The sequence below is a fragment of the Tachypleus tridentatus genome, chromosome 12, assembly GCF_004210375.1.
Source record: "Tachypleus tridentatus isolate NWPU-2018 chromosome 12, ASM421037v1, whole genome shotgun sequence".
NCBI classification, from domain to species: domain Eukaryota; kingdom Metazoa; phylum Arthropoda; class Merostomata; order Xiphosura; family Limulidae; genus Tachypleus; species Tachypleus tridentatus.
In genome coordinates, this window is record NC_134836.1 from 68,850,988 (window position 1) to 68,875,853 (window position 24,866).

General features: G+C 35.2%; 1 long non-coding RNA gene across 2 annotated transcripts; it reads right to left on the bottom strand.

Moving 5' to 3' along the window:
* Window positions 1–990: 990 nt before the first annotated feature.
* On the bottom strand, window positions 991–23,762 carry LOC143233503 (uncharacterized). 2 transcript variants are annotated; one of them, XR_013018192.1, is made up of 4 exons: window positions 23,451–23,762; window positions 18,870–19,030; window positions 12,932–13,061; window positions 991–2,939 (listed from the first exon to the last, which is right to left on the bottom strand). It is a non-coding gene; the product is annotated as an uncharacterized LOC143233503 (long non-coding RNA). The 2 variants fall into 2 exon arrangements; XR_013018191.1 differs by having other exon boundaries at window positions 12,932–13,070; window positions 23,451–23,759.
* Window positions 23,763–24,866: the final 1,104 nt, after the last annotated feature.

Here is a 24,866-nt window from a genome sequence, read left to right on the forward strand (position 1 = left end):
AGTGTCACACTCGGAGAAATGCAGTATTTTTTAAATATTACCCTGCAGAATTAATACCTTAAAACTTAAAGAATTAAAATATGGATTATTAGTTGAAACTTTACACTCTGTTAATTCATTTAATGATGTCAAAAAAGCACATTAATAAATTTTGAACATAAGACACTAAAACTTTGTTTCATGCACAGTAAAGGATACCCAGGGCAAAAGAGTTAAATCTCAAATTCATATATTAACAAATTAGAAAACAAAAGTTTATTGAAAACAAACAAGTAGAAACAACAGAAATCAAGCACAAGTTAAAAGTGATATTAATTTGTGATCAGTCATGGGCCAAAGTTTGTTACATGAAGAATGATATAAAAACACATGTCTATACAATAGAATGCTAATTGAGAAAGTTAGCATAGTGCTAGAGTGGCAGAAGTAGTTAGCAGTACTAGTAATAAATGACACAATATGATTGATGGAGGGTGGTCACATGATCAGCTCATGTTCTGAAATGGTGAGAAAATAAAGGAGTAGAAAAGACTGGTGCACTGATTGCAAACATTTTTATAGCAATGCTTAAAGGGCAAACCAGGACTGAGATAGCTCTGGGTGAGAGGAAGTAATGTTGTTTTGGAAAAAGACATCAGTATAAAAAGATGGTGCAATGGTCTAGAGTAATTTGCCACTACAACCAGAATAGAACAAAAAAAAATAATACTTTGACAATCACAGAAATTCAAAGGGTGACTTTTAAATTATTGAAATACAAAGTTGATAACTTACCACACAGTAAATGAATGTGTGTGAGGCTAGGGAAATTAATGTTATGAACAATACAACATATAAATTCAGAATAATAAATATTTCAATTAATAAATGAATCAGGAGTAAAAAGCAACAACAAAATCACTAACAACAATTAATAATAATCAGTAATAATAATGTTCATCAATATCTTGTGAAAGCTCAATGTAAGATTATCATTCACTTGTTAGATCACAAGATTACAAACCATGTAACTGTAATTTTCATAATGTACAACATTTATGATATCTGTACATCACCACCAGGGAAAACTGATGCCAGGTTCATACTACATGCATGTGTACTCAAATTAAACATGATCATTTAGAAGGTAAGCTGTTATTTTAATGCAATTAAAAATTCAGAGATAAGCTGGACAATAGAAGGAATAATAAATGAATGCTAATAAAACCGTAACCAAATATAAAAACATAATTTATTATCTCACAGTGTTGATGTAGCCTCTTTGTAACTTTATTATACAAATTGCATGGTTTTAATTTTGTCACGTGACAAAGTATGTATATCTTACATTAGATGTAAGACAATTATGGTAAGGTACTCATGATGACTCAATCTTATACTTATTTTATTAATCCATATTCACAATGTTAAAACTTTAAGAAAACATAAATTTTTTATACCAAGCAATTATAGCCATATTTATATTCTCTGAGCACATGTGTCTTGACTGTGTAAAAGGATCCAAGAATGGTATCTGTAATAATTAATTTAAACTCAGATAAGCCAATACAAATTTAACAGGTGATTACACACTGTTCATTAACAATTCCCAAAATTGTTTTATAGAAACAGCTGTTTAATATGCATAAAGTTTGTTCAATAATAACTGCTATTCAAGTTTGATAACAGTTGATTAGCACGTGTCATTTTTGTTCAACAGGAACTGTTGCTCAGAAGTGGTACCAATTGCATGTGTAAAGTTTGTTAAACAAAAACTGATGTTTACAATTTGTACTAGCTGTTTAGTATGTCTCATATTTATTAAAAAAACTGATGCTTAACTTGGTAGTGGCTGTTTATCTTCTTAAGATTGTGCAACATGAAAAAAATATTTAAACTTGGTAAAAACTGTTTAACACATCAATAGACATTAACCACCTGTTAACAGGATTAAACGTAATGTATTTCTGTATCAGTTCCTGTTGAATTGTCAGAAACATGTTAGACTCAACAGAGTTCAAGAGAAGCTAACATAAGAATACTAACTTGTCAATAAGTAGTTACACACACCATTATTTCTTTTACAATGATATATATACATAGATTCTTTTTCAACTCTCCTTTCATTAAACACAAAAGGTGTTAATATTACTTGTAAACCTGGGCCTGGCATGGCCTAGCGTTAAGGTGTGCTCTTTGTAATCTGAGGTTCGCGCCAAACGTGCTCGCCCTCCCAGCCGTGGGGGTGTTATAATGTGACGGTCAATCCCACTACTCGTTGGTAAAAGAGTTGGCGGTGGGTGGTGATGACTAGCTGCCTTCCCTCTAGTCTTACACTGCTAAAATTGGGATGGCTAGCACAGATAGCCCTCGAGTAGCTATGTGCGAAATTCCAAAAACCAAACCAAACTACTTGTAAACCACTGTTAGCTATATAACTTAAATGTTTTTGTTCTTTATGTTTAAAAAATCTGAACATTAATGAATGATGATTTTGTTTATTAGTGTAATGTTTTTCCAATTATCTGATGTTTTGAACACAGGGTGAGATCTTTCCATTTCATGATAAGATAAATATTTGTTTGAAGGTGCTTTATTTTATTTGCAATGTATGTTTCTTTCAAGTGCTAATTAAAACATCCCTTTACAATTTATAAAATAACTACTGTAGAGAACATTACATTACAGATTTCAAGAAACTTACCATTAGGGGACTACAATATTGTTAATATAAAGTTATTAATAATAAAAATTCAATTATAATAAATAAGTTATTACAAGTAAAACACACATCAACACAACCCACATTTCATCATCCTAAACATCTTTCTACAGTTCTACATACATCTTTTATCCTCACATTGTTCTTCTACTATTTCCTCAGCCTCTGTTAAACCTTGTAAGGGATCTGTATCAGGTTTGGTTTCATACCTTTTGAAATCAAATAGGTAGCATCAAATCTGCTCACATTACAGAAAGAAACAAACAGTTCATATTAGACATTATCAAAAAAAAAAAAGATTCAAAATTGTAATTTAGCTTCATAAAATTTCCATTCTTGTTTGCAGTTTGATGGATAGAAAGCTTACAAAAGGCATACCTAAAATAAATATATAATATTTACTTTCTTTAATAAGACCAAACTTTACTAACCTCTGATGAATATATATTTTGGATATGTACTACATACAAATTTAAGCATAATTCACAAGCGTATTTCAGATAAAGAATTCCAAAAACTAATGAAGTGTTCTCTTTAGTAGAACAGAATATCACCTAGTCTTTACAGTTAATAGTCTCACTAAATTTTGATACATCTTTTCGGTAATTCAGGTCATGTTTTTTTGTTTGTTGTTGTTGTTTTTTTACAAGAAATACAAAAGCATTTAAGTGAAGATACTGAATAACAATATTAACAGAAAATAACTTCTGTCTTTTACAACCAGCTGTTCCAGCAACTGATGTCATTATAACTATTAAATTCAATACATGTGTTCTCTGACACCCTTATACCATTTGAGTTACTAAGCACTGAACTTACTGACCTATCTAATGTATGACAGTAATTTAACAGTTTGTAGTATAATAAAGTGTAATTATTTAGTGTCACTGTTATTTAAAATGGAACTGTAGATTGGTGGAAAGAATAAAAGCCTTTATAAATGCTGACAACTAATAAAATACACAGTAATTCAAGAATAAATAATTAACACACTGATTGTATTTTATCTGTGAATCAGGTAGTTAATGCAATAAAGCATCATCTATCACATAATGAACCACAATGAAACAACTATTGATCTTTGTTCAAGAAAAGTTTGAGAAAATATACATGTAAACACGTGTATACTAAGCATCCAATTAAGTAAACTGTACAACTTCCAAAATAAACAGAGAAATAAAAACAGTTTTATAACTAATACAAATGCTACATTAAATATACAAATAGTAATAAAGTTTAAGGCAATGAATGATCAGTGGTCAAGAAATTACTTTCAGTTTTCTTTCAATAAAGTTTCAAGGTGTATTCCTCTTTCAGACATAAAATTCAGTACAATTATCCAAATTGGACATAGTATTATACATGTTCATTAAACATTTATGTTTATGTTTTAATTATTAAAAACAAATGTTGAATGAAAAATGGAACCATTAATATCAAGTTCAAAGCATTCCTTAGCAAAATTCAAAGCACATATGCTAGAAAATAAGGAGAAAAAAAACTAAATTTTATGAAGAACCACAGGGCCACAACAAGTTTAAGAGAGCCCACAGAGTAACTACAGTTCAAACCATCTGTACAAACAGGAGTAGAAAAATGCTTAGCAAAGAAAGGGTGTTACTTCTAATAAAGAGTATTCACCTTCTTCAAATGGCACAAAGAAAAATCACAGGTCAGGATAGTAATTAGCCTCAGAGGGACAAGCTGACAGCACCGTCATCTAATAACAGCCACAACTGATTGTAATAGCACTGATTTTCACATTGAAAAGCATGACACTCAAGATACAGCCCTCAGTTCAAGATTCCTTTTGGCTTTGACTTTGGACCTGCAAAGAATGATCATGGACCCACTAAACACCAATGCAATTAGAAAGAGTGGAATACCCACAAAAGATATTCCAGGCCTGTTTCAGAGTCTTTCATGTCTGATAGCAGGCAGGAAACCACCATGGAAAACAAGTTGAGGTTCTGAGTGTATAACAAACAGCTGCTAAAATGATACAATTAGCTGTTTTCTCCACCTAATCATTAATAGCTGGTAGATTAAAAAACAGCAGGACCAGTTTTGGGCCATTTAACATTGTGGCACTCAGGTTGGATGACACTGACCACACCCAGTCTCTCTCAAAATGATAGGAATATTATCACTGTCCAGTGTCACTGTAAACCTTCCAGGAAAAAAAGAGAAACAGAAAAAATGAAAGGGAACAGACAGATAGATCATTAGCAGTAAAAGACTGACTAGATGCATGAAAACAGATAAAAGAACCACCACTGATTAAGAGACAAGTTATGATCTACGAGTTTATACTAAATGGAACAACTCCTACCACCAATATCAGCACCACCCCAAAGAAGACTGTGTCAAGTCTCCCAAGACAAAAAAAGAAAGGTAGCCACAGTTCTATAACAGCATCAAAGTTTAAAAGTTCCTCCATGATATAAGTAGAGAGAACAACCAGTGATGGTACAACACAAGAAGGTATTGATAGCTACAGCCTCCAAGTGTATACTGAGTGGCACATACAAGGTGGGTTCTTGCTGGTCAACCAGCAATGCCATCCCTCTACGAACTTATCCATCACACAAATTGTTATTTCAACATAAAGAAAACTGCCAAAAGGTGACCCCTCGGTGTGGATTCCTGTACGTGGTGCCCGGGACCTCCCAGGGAAGGTTCTGTTCTGTCTGGTTACCTTCTCTGGGATCTAAACATTAACCCACGTGTTTGCCGTGCGTGGCGACCCGTGAAGGGGAGGAGAGGATCCTGGTGGTTGAGGGGCCCAACCCAGCACACCACTTTGGCCTCGAATTCCTGTAGACGGGCGACCTTTGGGTGGCCCCCCTTGGATCAATCGGCTGGTCCACTTGGGCAAGAGTCAACCAAGTACCAGTGTTCGAAGTTCTCAACGGGTGTTGTGGACATTGTGCCTGATGCTGGTGTTTGGGTATAGTGCTCACGAAACCCTGGCGTTGCTGCATTGTCCTTGCATGACTTTGTAGTGCGTCCCCTTGTAGGGCTCCATGGTGGGTGGGGTCAGTAGGTACCGAAATGTTTTCTTTTTCCTATGGATCCTCCAAAAAATTTAAATAAAATTGTTAAAAAACAGTCAATGGGTAAGCGACCACGTCTTGAATACTCAGAACAGCAATCTTCAACATCAGTAACACACGTACCTCATTTTCTTATATTACATTCTCTTTCGGAAAAACCTTTAGGGCAAATATCCCCTTTTTTTATTCAAAAGGGACTAGAGGGACTTGCTGGCTCTCCAAAGTCAGTAAAGAAACTTCGATCTGGTGACATATTGGTTGAAACATCCACATCCCAACACAGTGAACTCCTCTTGAATTCAAAGGCAATTGGGGATATAGCTATTGAGGTTACACCCCATGCTACCTTGAATTCTTCACGAGAAGTTATTGTTGAAAGGAATTTGAAGAACGTTCCCGAGTCAGAGATTCTCGCTGGTCTCTCCACTCAAGGAGTTTCTGCAGTGAGGCGCATCTCCACTCGCAAAGATGGAGTTACACTGCCAATAAATACCCTCGTTTTAAAATTTACTTCACCACGTGCACCTGCCACCATCAAGGCAGGTTATCTCATTTGCAGGGTTCGGCCATACATACCAAACCCTCTTCGATGTTTCCAATGTCAGAGATTCGGCCACTCAAAGACATCTTGTCGTGGTTCCCTGACATGTGCTCGTTGTGGAGGCAAGGACCACGATGCCTATGACTGTGACATGAACCCACATTGCGTAAACTGCAATGGTTCTTACCCCTCTTACTTTCATTCTTGCCCAAAATGGTTGGAGGAAAAAGAGGTGCAGCGTTTGAAAACGACACATAACATTAGTTATCCTGAGGCTCGGAAATTGCTGTCCACAATTCCATCTCGGACATATGCTGCTGCACTTCATTCCACAACTACAGTGGGAGTGCAGACAGATCTCTCTGTGCCTCCAAGAGAATCGTTTTCAAAACAAATGAAAGGCCTTTTGACCTTCGTGGTTAAAAAGGTTGATGAATCGACTTCAACACCCATCTCTGTTCCTCCCATACCTTCCAACAAACCTCAAGATCCACGTCCTTCAGTTTCAAATACAGGCATTTCTTCTGATACATCTTTTTCTCCCACCACAAGAGACAAAACAATTATTCGTTCGCGTCCTCAGTCACTGGATTCCCCTTCCAATAACAAAAACCTGCCCACCCTACCCAGAGCAGGATCCAAGGAGGTTGATAGACCTCCTCCGACTAAAGACAGTAAAGAAAAAAAGACGTGGTCGTAAACCGAAGGGTTCTCCAGCCACTTCACCTACCCGTTCTTAAAAATGGCCACCTTGATACAATGGAACTGTCGAGGTTTACGTTCTAATCTGGATATCAAAACGCTGATTGCTTCCTACCATCCTGTTTGTTTTTCTTTACAAGAAACATTTCTCAAAACTACTGATAGTGTCTCCATTCGGCAGTTTTCTCTGTACAGAAATGACAGGTTGTGTGATGGTCGAGTACATGGAGGGGTGGCACTGTTGGCTGATCAACACGTGCCCACCCTGACTTTGTCACTCAACACACCCTTGGAGGCTGTAGCCATCCGTGTTTCCTTGGGTCATACCATCACTGTTTGTTCTCTGTACCTGTCCCCTGGAGAGACATATGATCAATCAGATCTTGATGCTCTCGTTGAACAGTTGCCATCTCCATTTCTAATCCTAGGGGATTTTATTGGACATCATCCCTCTCTGGGGAAGTGCTATTATTGATGGGAGGGGCCGATCTGTAGAGCGGATGCTCTCTGATCACAATCTTTCTCTTTTCAATACTGGTTCTTCCACTTACTTTCATGCCCCTAGTCAGTCCTTTACCGCTATTGATCTCTCAGTTTGCTCCCCTTCATTATTCTCCCATTTTTCATGGAGGGTTGACAGTAATCCACTAGGCAGTGATCATTTTCCGATCCTTTTGAGAGAGACTGGCCGTGGTCGATGCCACCCTACCCGCGTGCCCCGGTGGAAGCTGGATCAGGCAGACTGGTCCACTTTCACTGCTCTCGCCGAACTTGATCCTGCCATCGTAAATCAGCCATCAATAGACAACTGTGTAGCAGCGGTAACTGACTGTATTACACATGCAGCTGCTCAGTGTATTCCTAAAACCTCGACACGTTTTCCACGATATCCTCGTCCGTGGTGGAATCCTGCTTGCCACTTAGCACGGAAGGCTCAAAAGCGGGCCTGGGATACTTTTCGTAGATATCCCACACTTTCAAACCGGGTTGCTTTCCAACGGGCCCGTGCACATGCTAGGTGGGTAAGACGTCAAAGCCAGAAGGAATCTTGGATTAAGTTCACAACCAGCATATCTTCTACCACCAGTTCCAAGATCATATGGGACAGGATTCGAAAGGTTAATGGGCACTACAATTCTGTCCCCCTCTCGATCTTACTCTCTGATGGTCAGGAGGTGACTGATGTTCGGAACATCGCTAACACTCTAGGTGAAAGCTTTTGCCGGGTATCTAGCACTTCTGCTTGTTCCTCCACCTTCCTGGCCATCAAGACTCGGGCTGAGCGATTACCTCTTTCCTTTCGAACTGACTGTTTCTTTGACTATAATTGTCCCTTTACCCTGGTGGAACTAAAAATGGCCCTTCATTGGTCTGCCAGTACGTCTGTTGGACCTGATGATATTCATTGTGACATGCTGTACCATCTATCTCCTGCTTCTCTTGATGTCCTTCTGATTGTTTTCAACCGGATCTGGCAGGAGAATGTTTTTCCTGATGCCTGGCGCCAGGCTATTATTTTACCATTCTCTAAGCCAGGGAAAGATCCCAAGATTCCTTCAAACTACCGTCCAATTGCTTTGACGAGCTGTCTCTGTAAGACATTAGAAAGGATGGTTAATGCTCGTCTTTTTTGGTTCCTTGAATCAAACAACCTCCTCTCGCCCACCCAGTGTGGGTTCCGTCGACAGCACTCCACCACAGACCACCTAATTCGTCTTGAAACATCTATCAGAGAAGCCTTTCTCAACCGCCAACATCTTGTATCAATATTCTTTGACATAGAGAAGGCTTACGACACAACATGGAGGTATGGCGTTTTGCGAGACCACCATACATATGGGTTACGTGGCCATCTACCCATGTTTATTAAAAAATTTTAATGGACAGGAGATTCCAAGTTCGTGTGGGTTCGACACTTTCCCGTTCTTTTGTACAGAAACTTGGAGTCCCTCAAGACTGTGTATTGAGTGTTACACTCTTCAGTATAAAGATAAATGCCATCACTGAACAACTCCCTCTCACTGTGGCGAATGGATTGTATGTCGACGACTTTCACATCTCATGTCAGTCGTCAAACATGAGATATATTGAGCGGCAACTACAAACTGCCCTCAATTGTGTACGGAAGTGGACTCTGGCGAACGGCTTTTATTTCTCTCTCTCTAAAACTGTATGCATGCACTTTTGCCGTCGACGGGGTATTCACCCTGATCCTAAACTTCAAATCGGTGAAGTTTTGCTGCCAGTGGTCCCGGAGACCAAGTTCTTGGGGCTTATCTTTGATCGTAAACTGACCTTTATACCACACTTAAAGCAGCTTCGGGTCAAATGCACAAGAGCACTGAACATCCTCCTTGTTCTCTCTTCTACCAGTTGGGGGGCAGATCGCTGTTCAATGTTAAAGGTATATCGTGCTCTTATTAGATCGAAACTCGATTATGGATCAATGGTCTATGGCTCTGCCAGACCCTCGGCCTTAAGATGCTGGACCCCATTCATCACCAAGGACTTCGACTCTGCACTGGGGCTTTCCGTACCTCTCCAGTTCAAAGTATATACATTGAATCTCATGAACCTTCTCTACACCTTCGCCGTTTGCAACTATCTTTACAATATACTTCGAAACTTCATTCCTTACCAAAGCATCCCACCTGGAAATGTGTTTTCCTTCCTCGGTGGGCAGTACTTTTTCAGAACAGACGATCTGTCATTGCTCCGTTTGGCCTTCGCATCCGGGCGCAATTGGATGAATTGGGTCTGTCCTTGGATAACATTGCAGATTCCACAGGTTGGCCCATCCCACCATGGCTTATTACAGCCCCCAAATGTGACCTTTCTTTCAGTCACCTAAAAAAGGCAGATACTCCAGATTGGAAGTACCGTCTTTTATTCAATGAATATCTTTCAAACAATCATTCAGTTCCCATTTATACAGATGGTTCCAAATCAGGTAATTCAGTGGGCTCTGCTATGGTTTGCTATGGGTCAGTAGTTGCGTGCAGAATCCCTTCTACAGCTTCTGTGTTCACTGCTGAACTGTATGCCATATCTCTTGCCCTGGATCATATCGCAGCTGAGCAGTACTCCAACTGCACTATTTATACTGATTCGCTTAGTTCTATACTTGCCTTGGAATCGCTACACGTTAGTTTACATCCTATTCTCGCTGATATTCAAAACCGACTGGCCCATTTCTCATTAGCAGCTACTTCAATCCAGATTTTCTGGATACCAGGCCATGTTGGTATTCGCGGGAACAAGCTTGCAGGCATGGCAGCTAAATATGTCTGCTTCAGCACCATCACTCCTATGCCTATTCCGTACATGGACTATGGTGTTGTCTTCAAGGCTCGGCTCCGTGCCAGCTGGCAGTCCACTTGGAGTGAGCAACGCGACAACAAACTTTTTCAAATCAAACCCAAAATTGGACTTTGGCCATCTAGCTTCCGTAAAGTTCGGAAGGAGGAAGTTGTTCTAACTAGGCTTCGCATTGGTTATTATACTTTTGTTGCATATCATTTCACACTTTTACTATTTTACTTTTTAGTACTGGCCATATTGACTCATAACCCAGAACCAGGACTGGAAAGACCAACTTCAGGTGACTGACGGTGGATTTTATACTTACCTGTTAGTCTTCCTGTCGGGTTATGATCATTACCATTCTGCTACAGGTAGTACTTTACAACTTTGTTGACTGGATGTCAACATTGGTTTTTACGCCATTTTCTGTTTTAATTGCTGTTTTGCTTTTATCTTCAATTACTTTTACAAATTTTACTCCATTTACTTGACTTTTATCTTTTTACTGGACATTTGGCTGCTCATTATTACGATTTTGTGGAGTGTCTTTTAAAACTTCTATTCTTTTACATTTTGATAATAGTTGCTATGACACATAACCCAGAACCAGGACTGGAAAGACCAACTTCAGGTGATTGACGGTGGTTCTTGAACTTACCTGTTAGTCTTCCTGGCGGGTTATGATCATTACCATTTTGCTAGAGTAAATATTTTACAACTTTGAAGACTGGATGTCACCATTGGTTTTTACACCATTTTCTGTTTTAATTGCTGTTTTGTTTTTACCTTCATTTACTTTTACAAATTTTACTCCATTTACTTAACTTTATCTTTTTACTGGACATTTGGCTACTCATTGTTACAATTTTGCTATGTATCTTTTAAAACTTCTATTCTTTTACATTTTGATACTGGTTGCTATGACACATAACCCGGAACCAGGACTGGAAAGACCAACTTCAGGTGACTGACGGTGGTTCTTGAACTTACCTGTTAGTCTTCCTGGCGGGTTATGATCATTACCTTTTTGCTAGAGTAAATACCTTACAACTTCTTATACTCTGCCTTCTATCTTAACATTGTAGACTAGGTGTCAACATTGGTTTTATACTTTTTTGTTTTACCTTCATTTCCATTTATGTCTATTACTACATTTATTTTTTTTTACATTTTTACCGAATGTCTGGCGCAGATAGCCTCGCTGCTTTGTGCCATAAAACACTAAATCAATCAATCAATCAATCAAACCAAAAGGTGACAGTATCAGCAGGTTTTAGAAATGCTTCCTGTAAAGAAAGAGACTTTGGGTGACAGGAAGCACTCAAAGCTTTAATTTCATCCAAATTAGAACAAAAACTTTGAAAGTTTCACTGTATGAAATTATCCATTTTTAATTAGATGGAGGAGTATTGGGTGAAGAACTCTTCTGCTTGCAACCACATTGCTTTTTTGTAGTTGGAGGTCTCTTGACCTCCTTGTAACCTGGAGTTATTTATGCATATCTCTGTCAGCAGAAGCAGATTCAAGTGACAAAGAGTGTGAATGAATAATTATTCTGCATCTGGTTAAGTAACGTTGTTTACAATACAAAAATGTTCTACCTCTTTCACCTACATAAGGCAAGAATGGAAAAGAGGGATAAGAAACACCATGATGCAGTGAGGGTCAAGTTGACAACTGTATGTATCAAGGTCTTTGCAACCACAACAGGCACACAACAAAGAATTATGACAAGATTATAACTTTGTATGTTAACACCTTTGACACTGGAAACATCTGAGAAGGTTAGGAACATATGACTATATTTTCTAGTAGTAGAAATATCCTCTCATGATAGAAGCATGAGATGTGGTGATGTAAATGTCAAAATTAGAACACTGGTCAGTTACATAATTCTGTCCTCAAAAGTGGAGATGTGTCGTAAAGCAGAAAGTCCTTTGCTAGAGAAACCAGTGAGTATCTACAACTTTAAAATGTTTTTTAATAGCTCTCTCAACAATAACTCTTCATGAAGAGTTCAAAATAGCATGGGGGGATAACCTCAATAGGAATTTTGACTTCACAAGGAGTTTGCTAAGGTATGGCATAAATGTTTCAATCAAGATGTCTCCAGAACTTCTTGTCTGACTTGAGAGGGACAGCAAATCCCTCTAATCTGTTCTGGACAAAAACATGTGACATTTGCCCTAAGGATTTGACAGTATAGGAATGTAAACTTAGAAACATAGGTACAGGAATTGACTTTGATGGTGACTGTAGAACAGAGGTTTCTGTAAGTAGTCACTTACCAAATAAGGAAAGGATAAATATTCTGTGCCCCCTGACACTATCAACCCTGGAGTCTCAGTCAATTTAATACTGAGTTTTCCAGTCAAACTTAAAACTCTGAGGTAAGTTCACATTAACACAGATCAGAGATTGCAACTTTTCTTAATGTAACTCTTAGAAAACAAAAATTATAAAAATTAATAACAATAAAATTAGTTTCAAGTACTTATTTATAAGTATTTACATTTTTTATATTGCTATTACAACTCAAAGCCTTCTTCTTTTAACATAAAATATAAACAATAAATTTGCATATTCCCTGATAATTGTTACAAAATCCCTCATTCCTAGATCACTTACATGTTCCTTTTCAATCCTCAGGCTAACAATCTTCAACCTGTATCTAAGTGAGGGCAGCAGCAGGCTCCAGTGCATATCATGGAGTCCTTCTATACCAAATGTTCCAGCATAAAGTTGGCAACTGTAAGAACTGTTAAAACTGCATAAACACATTACATCTTTAACAAGTTTCTGATTTGATCAGCATAAGAGGGATGTAATTTTTGTCTTATAATTAGCATAAACAAGTTAATGGTAATAGAGAAATACTGCAAGTGCATAACATTGCACTTCATGCTGTAACAATCTGAATGAAAATGTAATGAACTGAAGTATGTATTAAGTCAATATAATTAAATATAGAACATCATCTGCTAACCAGTTTCAACAACAAGCATGTACAGTGTGAATGTTTGATATACAACTTCAACCCTTCTATAATTGTAATTTAAATGTTATGCAGTCTGTTTGCACCCTAACAGTATCTATGAAAGTTAGTTGTGGAGAACATAATTCAACCTACCCTATAAACTAACCTTTGAAGCTTCAGAACTTGATTAAAATAAACTATGAGTAAAATTTGAAAAGTCTCGATGAAAAACGATCTTCCTAGTTATAAAGTTTAGCATATTCTGCAAGTCTATAAAGAAACTACACTTCTATAATATTATATATGCAGCTAATTATGGTTGTTTACTACATACTACTGGATCTTTTGACATAATTATAAAAAAATTTGAGTAATGTCAAGATAAACAAAATGAAAAAATTCTCTATATTTCTAATGACTTGTAACAAGTTCCTTGTTATATATATTTGAACTGCTACGTTCCTAGTCAACAAAACACAATGCATGATAACACTACTGCTGAAGTAATTCACTAAAAAATATGTACTAGATAGTTTCTCACAAAGAGTACACATCAAGTGAAAATAAGCTCCAGATTAGTTGTAAAGGCAAAAATTTTTATAATTTAAATACAAAATACATAAGAGTACATATATCAATACAGAAAATAATATTTGCACAAGAGCTAATATTAAATTCTTAAAAGATTGAATTTCTCTACATTAGTCTATTAAGTTGTAGTGACATGATCAACATCATTTATGAGCAACCTCAATGGTTCATGTGAAAAGTATCACTCAAAACATGGTCTTCAGAAAGATCATAAGACCATGCTGTGTAAAAGGGATTACAATATACATATGAATAAAGCCAAGCAAGATCAAGATTTTAATATACTGGAAGCAAATTTTATGAAAAAACAATTTCACCAACCATACAAATAAAGATGTATAAATGTTTGTTGTGATTAATTTTTATAGTACCAAGCTAACAGGATTACGGATATTCATCTCTTCAGTTATATTCATAATGTATTTTATCTTGTTAAAGTGAAAATTTATGTTAGTATTTTCCTACACTGAAAATGTATTTCTGGTAGATACCTGCTTACACAAACTAGCTTTTCCTGACTAGTACTGCTCTCTACTGGATCAATTTTCAAACCATATCACTAGCCCTGCATCTCCTGCTTGTGCATACTTAATGCATGTGATCATACAGCAGCTCTCTGAATCTGCACTCATTAATCACTTCAGGATCGATCAGAAGACCTACACCGTATATCATTGGATGTGAGGAGGCAGAGTAGGAAATCCTAGCTTCCCATATGATATCTCACCTCCTGACACAAAATAGCTAAATTCCCACACTGAACTGGTGAAAGTCTAACACAGAAATATGATACCCCTAAAGAAAGTGCTCAAAAAGACCAGAAGGCATGAAATGAAAAGCAAAAACAATGCACCTCAGTGGGAGATCACACCACACCTGATTCAGGTATACTCTTTAATGACACTACTGTGAACTTAAAAGTTTGAAACATGAAGGAATCCCAGAACATGTATAATCAATGAATGGGACTCCTGTGTGTTGAGTGACTAGGATGCAACCAACCATAGTGGTAGTTCAATCTCAAGCAACACCAGACAGTACCTGGAATGCTATATCAGATTTGCAGTAGGTAGAGGAATGCCTACCTTTTCTCCTTGAAATGGAAATTGGTAAAGAAGTTGAGCTTCCACATGAGAATCCATCATCACTTGCATGATATCCAACCCAACCAACACCAGGTTTATTTAAAACTGGCACCCAGCAGATTGCATGAAGGTGGAAAGCTCAGGCAAGATGGCATAAACCTGATAGAAACAAGCATAGCACTTTTGGTCTGCAGTACAAGGAAGATAACTGGTTGTAAACAAGTGAGAAAATATGCAGTATCCAGCTACAAACAACACAAGATCTGCCAGGAACTGACATCCAGCTAATGGTAGGAAAAGGAACCACAAAGGTGAGGTGCATCTCCAATCCAAAACCTGTTGGCTACTGGCATTCATCATTCACTCCACAGTAAGAGGAAGGAAACAAGCCAGCACACGAGAACTTACTTAGCTGTACCATTTCCAACCCTAGATCCAGCAATAGTTAGGAGAAACATCTCAGTCCAAGAGGCAAACTGCAATTATAGATGTTTGATATATACATGACATGGTGGAATGCTTCAATTAAAACCTGGTGGCATCTGGGATTGATCATCAGTTCCAAAGTAGGAAAGACATCAAGATACAGAAAAAAAAAATAGATATATGGTAAAAAATATAGCACAGTGCAACAATTAAAAGCAGAAGCAATCTTAAACTGTACATCAGGTCAGTACTAGGAAGTTCCACATGCCATCAAAACATGCATAATGCCACCCCTCTACTCTCAAATAGATGGTGTGATTCATCGCAGGAGGACAGGCCTCCATGATACAACACTCAGGAACTGGTAAGAGCTCTCATACTCCACTATAATAAAGCTTGAAAAAATGAGCATTGGAGACTCAAGAGGACCAAGTAACTGGAAACAGTGTAACAAGCGGCCTTAAAATTCTATATTGAAAAGCAGAGCTACCACGTTGATAGGGTATATCAACAAAAACTTCGAGGCATCTCGAAGTCAAAATCAGGTCTGCAGTAGGAAAGACTACAATGTAACTGACAACTAGTATTGTCACAGGATGGAGAGTGTTTTCCAAAAATAAAGTATACAGGTCAGACTCCACTTCCCACAGAGTGAAATCCATAATATAAAAACAAAAATATCCCTGAAAAGTCACACATTTTTAAAAAACTGGTAAAATACCAAAATGCAAAACTTGAACAATGTATAAAGAAAAATGAAGTCGCGAGAATAACTGAAAATACAGACAAATCTGTGAGCAAAAAATAGCACGTATGTGCAGTACTACTTCCAATTAAGAAGTGATTTGGTGCACATGTTGAAAGAGTGTTGGTTACAATAGGAGTTATGTCAAGCTTCCATTAGTGAAAAGCTGCTCCATGATCATTTGAATATGAATATGCAGAAGCAGGATATTAAAGGATAATGGCATATGTTAAACATTTGTGCTGATAGAGAGCAATACTAGTCAAGAAAAGCTATTCTGTGAGTGAAGGTAAGATATCTTATCAAAATAGTGTATTCTTCTCACTGTTTATGACCAAAATACAATTCATATAGTACTATTTTTATGTAAATAAATATACCTATTTTAACATCTACACTTGTTTCCATACAGCACTACGTAGTTTACAAACAAGAACGTTATATAGCTAGTATATGTAATTGAACTAGTTATCTGCGAGCAAATACTGTACAGTTGTAAAGTTTTACTGTAGTAATGAAATTAATTAAAAACTACTCATTTATAGTTTTGGTACATAAAATAAAAATTATTGAGAAATAAAGACAATATATAAATTAGCTATGATTGTTCAATTAATACACTAAATCTCCTGGCTAAAGATCTATAAAAACAGAATATTAAAGAACATACACTGAAATAATTTATTAATAACCACACAGCAACTGCTGCATATAAAGAAGGTGGTGGTTCTATATTTGCAATGCCACAGATGTCCACTGAATTACAGTGGCAGATTACTTGAAACCATATTTGAGCTCATAAGCTTTATTAGTTGTATTTTGAGATAAGGCAAGAAATAGACAAAAACATTATACAATGCTACATTAAAGATATGTTCAAAATATCAAAGCACATTGTTGTTACATTAAATAAGGTTCAGAATGATGAATACAATATTGAAGATTTGGACAGTAAGATGCCTGACAGTTATGCAAAGGAAAAATTAAAAAATGTAAATGGAGCTCTTATATTCATTACCTAGTCAATATCTTGCAACTAACTTACAAGGGAAACAACTGAGCTTCAAAGAGAAGAAAATAACAAGTGAGAAATTTCCAAATGTTGTTGCAACAATTTTAAAATATAAGGTAAAATTTTCACCCTTTCTGAAACAAGTTTCATAAACAACCACTGCAGTTTAATCACTTTGTACAATGGAAGTCCCTAAACCAGATCTATTTCTATTTGCAGTTTTGCAGGTACAGCTTATAACCATAACCTCTCTGGTGCATTAGTGTTTTCATAATTTGGAATGATCCATCCAAAGTGAGAGACCAGAGTTAGGGAAGTAATCTTCACTTATAAATTTTGCAATAACAAGCCAGTAAAAAAAGGATGCATAAAATCTAACTTTTTGTTTAAATAATGGTAAAACTGTTCTAATTTTTATGGTGAAATAAAACTCATTATAAATGAATTCACTTCCATTTGCTTACTTGTAAAACAGTAGTTACATTTATGCTGACTTCAGTATTACACATGCATGAAATTTCGGTAAAATTATAAAATTAAAGCCACTACGACTCAAAAATGTAACAAGACCTACTGATTGAAATGACAGGTTGCTTTGATTTTACTAAATGTAACAAGATGTAATGAAGAAAAAATTTTATGTATGTTCTTAAAAAAAAAAAAGCCACACAAATGGTTTGTTAAAAAGGTATCTCTGCAGGATAGGTAGGTTCTTTAGACAGAAAACTGGCTAGATGGAAGAGGGTTGTTACAAATGGAGATCAGTCAAATTGGAATAATGTAACGAGTGGGATACTTAAAGGCTTAAGGTTATGGCATTCACTCTTTTGGATTTTTGTAAATGACAAAGATGAAGGAAGTTAGCAGATTAATTAAATTAACTGATGATACTTCAGTTTTCCATGTTGCTGGATGTGAGTAGAGTACTACTGCCTCATAAAAGTATTTGGAGAATTTGATGAGTTGAGAAAATAAATGGGAAATGACTTTTAATTTTAACAAATGTACAGTAATTCCTGCAAGATATCACAACTCGAATTATAATTACAGTTGTGACAGGATTACTCTTAATTGTGTTATGGAAGAACCACATCTAGGTATTCTGGTTGATCAGTATGAAGTCGTTTTAGTAATGTGCCATTCCTAGTGGCAAGACAAAATAGGATTTTAGGTACTGCGTGATTTCGTCACAATCTTCAATAGTCACTCTGTTGGCTCTTTTAAAGGATTGTAGTATAAACTTAAATTTTGTTGCACACAATTCCACTTTAAACCTTATAAGTTAAGATCAAGGCAAAACAAGTTATGAACCAGTGTTTAAAAGAGCTTTACCTAACAAGTGTTTGACCACTGATAGCAGAAACTGTTTGCACTGTGGCCTAAAATTCTAAAGCTGTATGGTCACTAATACTATACACTGTACTGGTAGAATGAAGTACCCTCATCAATGTTTCTCCAACAAAACCAGTGTCAATTTTCCTTGCTTCAAAATTATTGCAATTCTTTTCTCTCTCTGTACCAAGCAAATTCATAAGTGTTTGTTTGCATCTTTTAAACTGTTTTGTTTGTAAAATCTCCTTAAGATTGTTATTATAAGCTTCTCTGTATCTTGTGCTAAAATTAAAAGTATAACTCTGTTTAATATATAGTTAAGTGTTCTAAAGACTTGGTAACAGAAATGAAACAAGCAAGCTTAGCATGAAGCAGTTTATATCAACAGGCCAGCTTACCTGTTTCTCCTGGATTCAGTTACAGATATGTAAAAGTTAACTGCTGGAAGCTTGTCTCTTGCACTTTCAACAACAGCAACACTATCAAGCCACTGATGACAGCAAAAGGACTTTTGGATATAGTCCACTTCCTTTAACTATGGTGAAACTGTTTCTTCTCACTGGAATGTCAAGGAAGAAGGTATGAAGACTATTTAAATCCAATCCTGAATCTTTCAAACCTGCTTTCAATCTGTGAATTGTTTAAAGTACTCTCAGTTTAAAACAAACAAAACTTACCACTTTCAGAACAAAGTTGTTACTTTGATTTACTACAGAAATGTTTACTGTTCAAGTAATGACTAGCCCCTGATAATTCAGTGGTATGTTGATGGCTCATAAAATGGAAATAATAAAACATGTTTTGATACCTACAATTGGAAAAGAATGCATATTGTGTAACTTTGTGCATTAATTAAAAGTCAAAAACTAATGCAATTTCACTGACATTGTATCAGTCAGTCATATCCCAATGAGATTAATAATGCAAATATGACTAATTAATTCACAAAACATAACAAAATGATTCCTTTTGACAACCAAGATGTTCATTTTCAACAGAGGTAATAAAATGTTTCCAGTGTCTTGTACCTTCAAGTTCAAGTTGGTCCATTAGGGTCAACATTCTCTAACAGTTGTGAAGTATAAAATCAAATGGTGATTAGAAGAAGAAGAAAAAAAAACTGAAATAAAGTTCCATTGCAAACCAATTTCAATACCCTCACTTTTGTTTAGTATATTTTTAAATATTTCTTTGGATTGTCAATTTTGTTCAAATTTAATTTTGTGTGAAGACATGTAATGCTAAAGCCAATTTTTCAAACACATTTGAATGGCAGTAGCCTTCTCCAAGAGTTTGGCTAGCACAATAGAATGTATCCTTGTGTGTGTAGTGTACATGGAATATTTAAACCAAAATGTGGACTTTCTCTTCTATACAAATAGTCTAGCTTTAGCCTAGATTGAAATATGTTAAATGTAAGTAATCAAAACTTTATAACATCATGTGTTTATAAAAAAAAAAAGAGAGAGAGAGAGAGACAGAGGACCTTTAAGAACTTTCATATTGGCTTGATCATTTGACCTCTTATTAACTCCAGTGGCTCAGCAGTAAGTATGAAGGCTTATAACACTAAAATTTTAGTTTTAATGCCTCTGGTGAACATGAACTGAATAATCTGTTGGAGAGATTTGTGGTTAACCACAAAATAAATACTCCACCCTCTCATTCTGGATATGCTCCTGTTCTTGTTCCTTTAACTGAAAGAGATTGTTTTGTTTGACCAACATAAGCATTATTACAAGAAAAGGAATGAATTAAATAGCCAACTTGTTATAAGCTTCTACTTGACCTTTCCCTTTGCTATGTTCATTTTAATGTTTGTTCATTGGATTTTAATTTGTTTCGTTGTTATTATATTTTAAACACCCTATTTCTGATTTGTTATTAAGGAACACTGTGGAATCTTTATATAACAACCACTGCTTAATTCCTCTGCAGTTATTTGCCCTATTTATTTCTGTTCAGTTTTAATTTTTGCAAAACAGCAATATATTAGGGAGTACTTCAATTTATCATGGGGAAATGTATATACAAGCGGACACTTTTTGGTTTACAAGAGTGTTGTTTATAACTTGCCATATGATTATATATGACTAAAGCACTGGAAAAAACAAAGTATGATTATAACATTTTTAAAAGGAAGTGTATGCCTGAATGAACTGAATTTAATTTTTCATGACAATATTCAATATCATAGTCTCTAGACTCCACATATAAGGATGCCCAAAGTACTCAAAAGGCATATTACAAATATACATGTCAAAAGTCAACAATGAAAATAGTTTTATTTTAAAAGATGATTGTGATTTACTTTCATTTATTTCTTTACCCAACAACATTGAAAAGAAACATGTTGTATTCCTTTCAAATACTTAAGTGATCAACATTATTTTGTTTCCTGTGGTTGACTCTTAGTATCATAAAAGTAGTTTTGCAATATACCTTTTGTTTTACTTTACGTGACATAAACCTGGTTATATTTTATCTCCAACATTTAACAAACAAACCATTATCACATGTGGTCGTCTTTTTAATTACTCAAGTCTATCTTCACTGCCCTTTCATTTGGAGTCGACTGGTTGTTTGTAAGTAAATACTGATATGAACGTTGTAGCCAAAAACTAGTTTAATGCAAAGAATACTCAAATAAAACTTTCAGCCAGAAATTATCTTACCATCTTTTAATTATTTAGACATATTTGCTGCATAATCACTTAAAAGTGTAATGATTAATTTATTATCAACTTATATATGAATATTAGAAATGATATTTTGGTTACAAATTGCAAAAAATCTAATTTGGAAAGGATGGGACAAAAAACTATCAGTTCTGAGCTGAGCATCTGAGTTGTTTGAAGACACTGATCAAATGTGGAAAATGTTTAAATATTCAAGATAAACAAATTAATTAAAGAAAGACTTATCTCTGATGATTATGATATGACCAAATTATTTAATTCTGCCTTATGGACAGTTTGATAAAAAATGATTTATAACAAATAAAGTTTGAAATTTTCTTGAATATGGCAAAAATTGACCATGAAGTTACAAGTTTTTCATGCAAGAACATTTTTTTTCTATCTTGTATATTATGGCAACAAAATATGCTCCATCTGTGACATTTAAAAAGTCTAAGGTGAACATTCTCAGTATTTTGATATAAATACATTGTCTTTAGACAAGGACACCCTGTAAAAACACTTTTCAGCAATTCAATGACAAGGCCTTATGTCAATTTTTATTCCCAAAAACTATTATACATTAATTATTATCCCAAAAAACTATTATAAAAAAATTTGCTCTGTCACAATGCACCTTTATGTTCTATGTAGTTTAAATTTTTATAAATGTATCTTTGTAAGTCATAAATGCTGTGCCAATGTTCATAACAGAACAATTATTATATCACAAAAAACTATCAAATGCATTTTGATATTTCAATACAGGGTCAAATATATTGTTTATCCAAATTATGGCTGAAAAAGTAATAATCAGGACTCCAGTAATGGGTGATGTTGACCAACTCAAAGGTGCTAAGTGGGTCGACATATTATTTGCAGATATTGATATTGACAGCTATAATATACTCTTGGAAGATGCATCACATTCCATCAGGTGATGCTAAAGATGCTCTGAAAAGAGCTATTTCAGGGCAGTGATGAAGACTAGTAATCTTAACGGTACTTATATTGTAAACATACACTATCAGTGACAGGCTGCTACTGATGTTCTTAGTAATGATACTCTACAGTGTATAGGGATGGATAAGCCATACCAAAACATTTCTGAATAAGTAACCTGGCAAATAATGTGACTCAATCTGTTATAAAGTCACGGTAGAACAGAACTTATCAGAACTACTTTATCACATAGCTTAACATTTCGTAGATGGTGTGATATCACCGAAAATTAGTCGCTTTTGGGAAAAATATGTAACAGACCTTTCCAATGTAAATTTTTATATGCTCAAATCATTAAAGTATATTCAAATGAGAATTTAAATTTTTCGAAACAAATATATTTCTTGTACTTAAGAGCATCAAAAAAATAATTTGGGTTCGCCAGAACAATTCGGAAAAAGACCTGCAACAAGTCGTACGAACACAAACGTCAAAGACAAAAACCACCGAAGTGTGCCAGGCGACAGTACGCAAAAAAAAAAAAAAAAAAAAAAAAATCTCAGTCTAGAAACGAGATGAACCACTGAGTAATTAGATAGATATGCATGTTATTGTACACACAGACATACCAGTCACGTGACTGATGTAGCAACAATATGATCAAACACTAGATGGATGATGGAAAACCTGTAGAGAGAAGTGGTGAGGCTCCAAAGTTAATTTGATATAATGAACTCAACTTCTGTATGCTGAAGAAAACTCTTATGAACTGTAAAGATACATATCATATCTACCAAGTGTTTTTTAGGAACGTATTCTGAATATTCAATACTTTAAATTTACAGCAAAAGATTGTGTGTAATTTCATATATTTCCAAGTTTGTGTGATTAGTTTCATTAGTTAACTAATCAGGAAGTACATACAGAAACAAAAGTCTGCTGTTAAGAAATAGTTTTGAAGCACGTTTTATTTTTCTCACGAAAAGTAACATTTATGTTGTTATTTTACAGAATGAGTCATAGTTAGTAATATAGCTAGTGCGTCGTGCTCATCGTGAAAAACCTTGTATTCCAACGGTGACATTAAACGCGCTAAAAAGATTAACGATCTGTTGTTTTTCCCAGTGTATGTTTCAGCCGAGAACCTCAACTGCACAAGAGGATACCGAAGAGATGCTGATGGGTGTTGTAAGTATATATGACACTCAATAACTTTAACTGTTTACATTAAACACAAACAGATGAAACACTTTTAAAAACATGTAGTTTCAGTTCAATAAATACGTTTTCTGATACTAAACACATTGTTAGAACTATAAAATTAACACAAATTTAATAAATGCCTAGATATGTACTTACAACGCTTTTAGTTACATATCTTCCTGGTCACTGTGACAATGGATTCCAAACTTACTGCCTGCCGTACCCAGGAGGGACTCACATGACATCTTTTGCTGCTGATGCCTATGTAACTTGTCCAGAAGACGAAATTACTGATGAAAAGGAGCCGATAATAAAGATCTTTGTAGAAGTAATGGAACAAAAGGGTTTTAAAGTTTTCTTTTATTGTTTCCTTAAAATTTTAAAAAAGGTTTATTTTTGCTCAAACAGATTGTTACAATAAAACTTCTTTATAACTTTCATGGTTTTTAGTGCATCAAAAACTTTGCATTTATTGGGAAATCCCACTACTCGTTTTTAAAAATGGGCTCAAACATTTACGACAGATAGTATTGAATAGCTGTCTTCTCTCTGGTATATCATTTCAAAATTAGGAACGGCTAGTACTGAAATCCCTCGTTTAGCTGTCCTCGCAATTGAAAAACAAACAAATATAACGGCGTCTCGATTTGTGTGCTTCACATCATTACTAAAAATACCTAAAGATATTTAACTAAAACAGTATATGTCACAAAACGTAACTTAAATCTATGCTTAATATGCTTATATTGCATACATAATCTCGTTGGTGAAATAAAAGAAAGTAATTTGTCCAAATACAAAACAAATGTTTTTATATAATATTATAATTATATTGGATTATAAAAACTTTAGCATCGTCTCATAAGTTCTGAATAAAACTATCAGAAAGAATTGTTACCAAGTGAGCGAAAAACTTCGTGAGCAGTGACGTACAACGTTCAATGTTTATAGTCGAAATAACAGTTCTTTATGTTGGAAATTCACAGTGAAGAAAAAAATTGTAAAAAATTACTGTTAATAATAGTGTTGAAATGACTACCATTCAGTGGATACGATTCGATAGCAAAAAGAATTATGTACCATAATAAGTGAAGAAGCTTATTGTAGAACTTAATACAGTAAGTGAATAGCTATTAAACACACTGGCTTTATTTAGTCAATGGAAAGACAGTTTGTTTAATTTGTGTTATATATTCTTACAATTTAAGTGAATCAAAGTTAATGTAACTAACTGTATCATACTAAATTGAATAATATGAATAATATGCTTGTAAATAACAAGCAAATAAATTTATCTTAAGCAATCTTTCAAAGTCACCCAGTCTTATGTTTTATTAAATATGTTACATATCGACTATTTTCTGCCATGATTTTACTGGCTGAATATTCTAGAACTACGGTTACGTGTGGTTAGATGAACAGAATTTTATGACCAGTGTTACATCATTCTTGGTTTTACCTATATAAGAATACCTGCCCTACAAGACAACTAACAGATTGCACATGATTTGATGCACGTTAAGCGAGAAGTCACTTATTTTACGGCAAGAGTTTGTAGTGAACAAAGTTCGG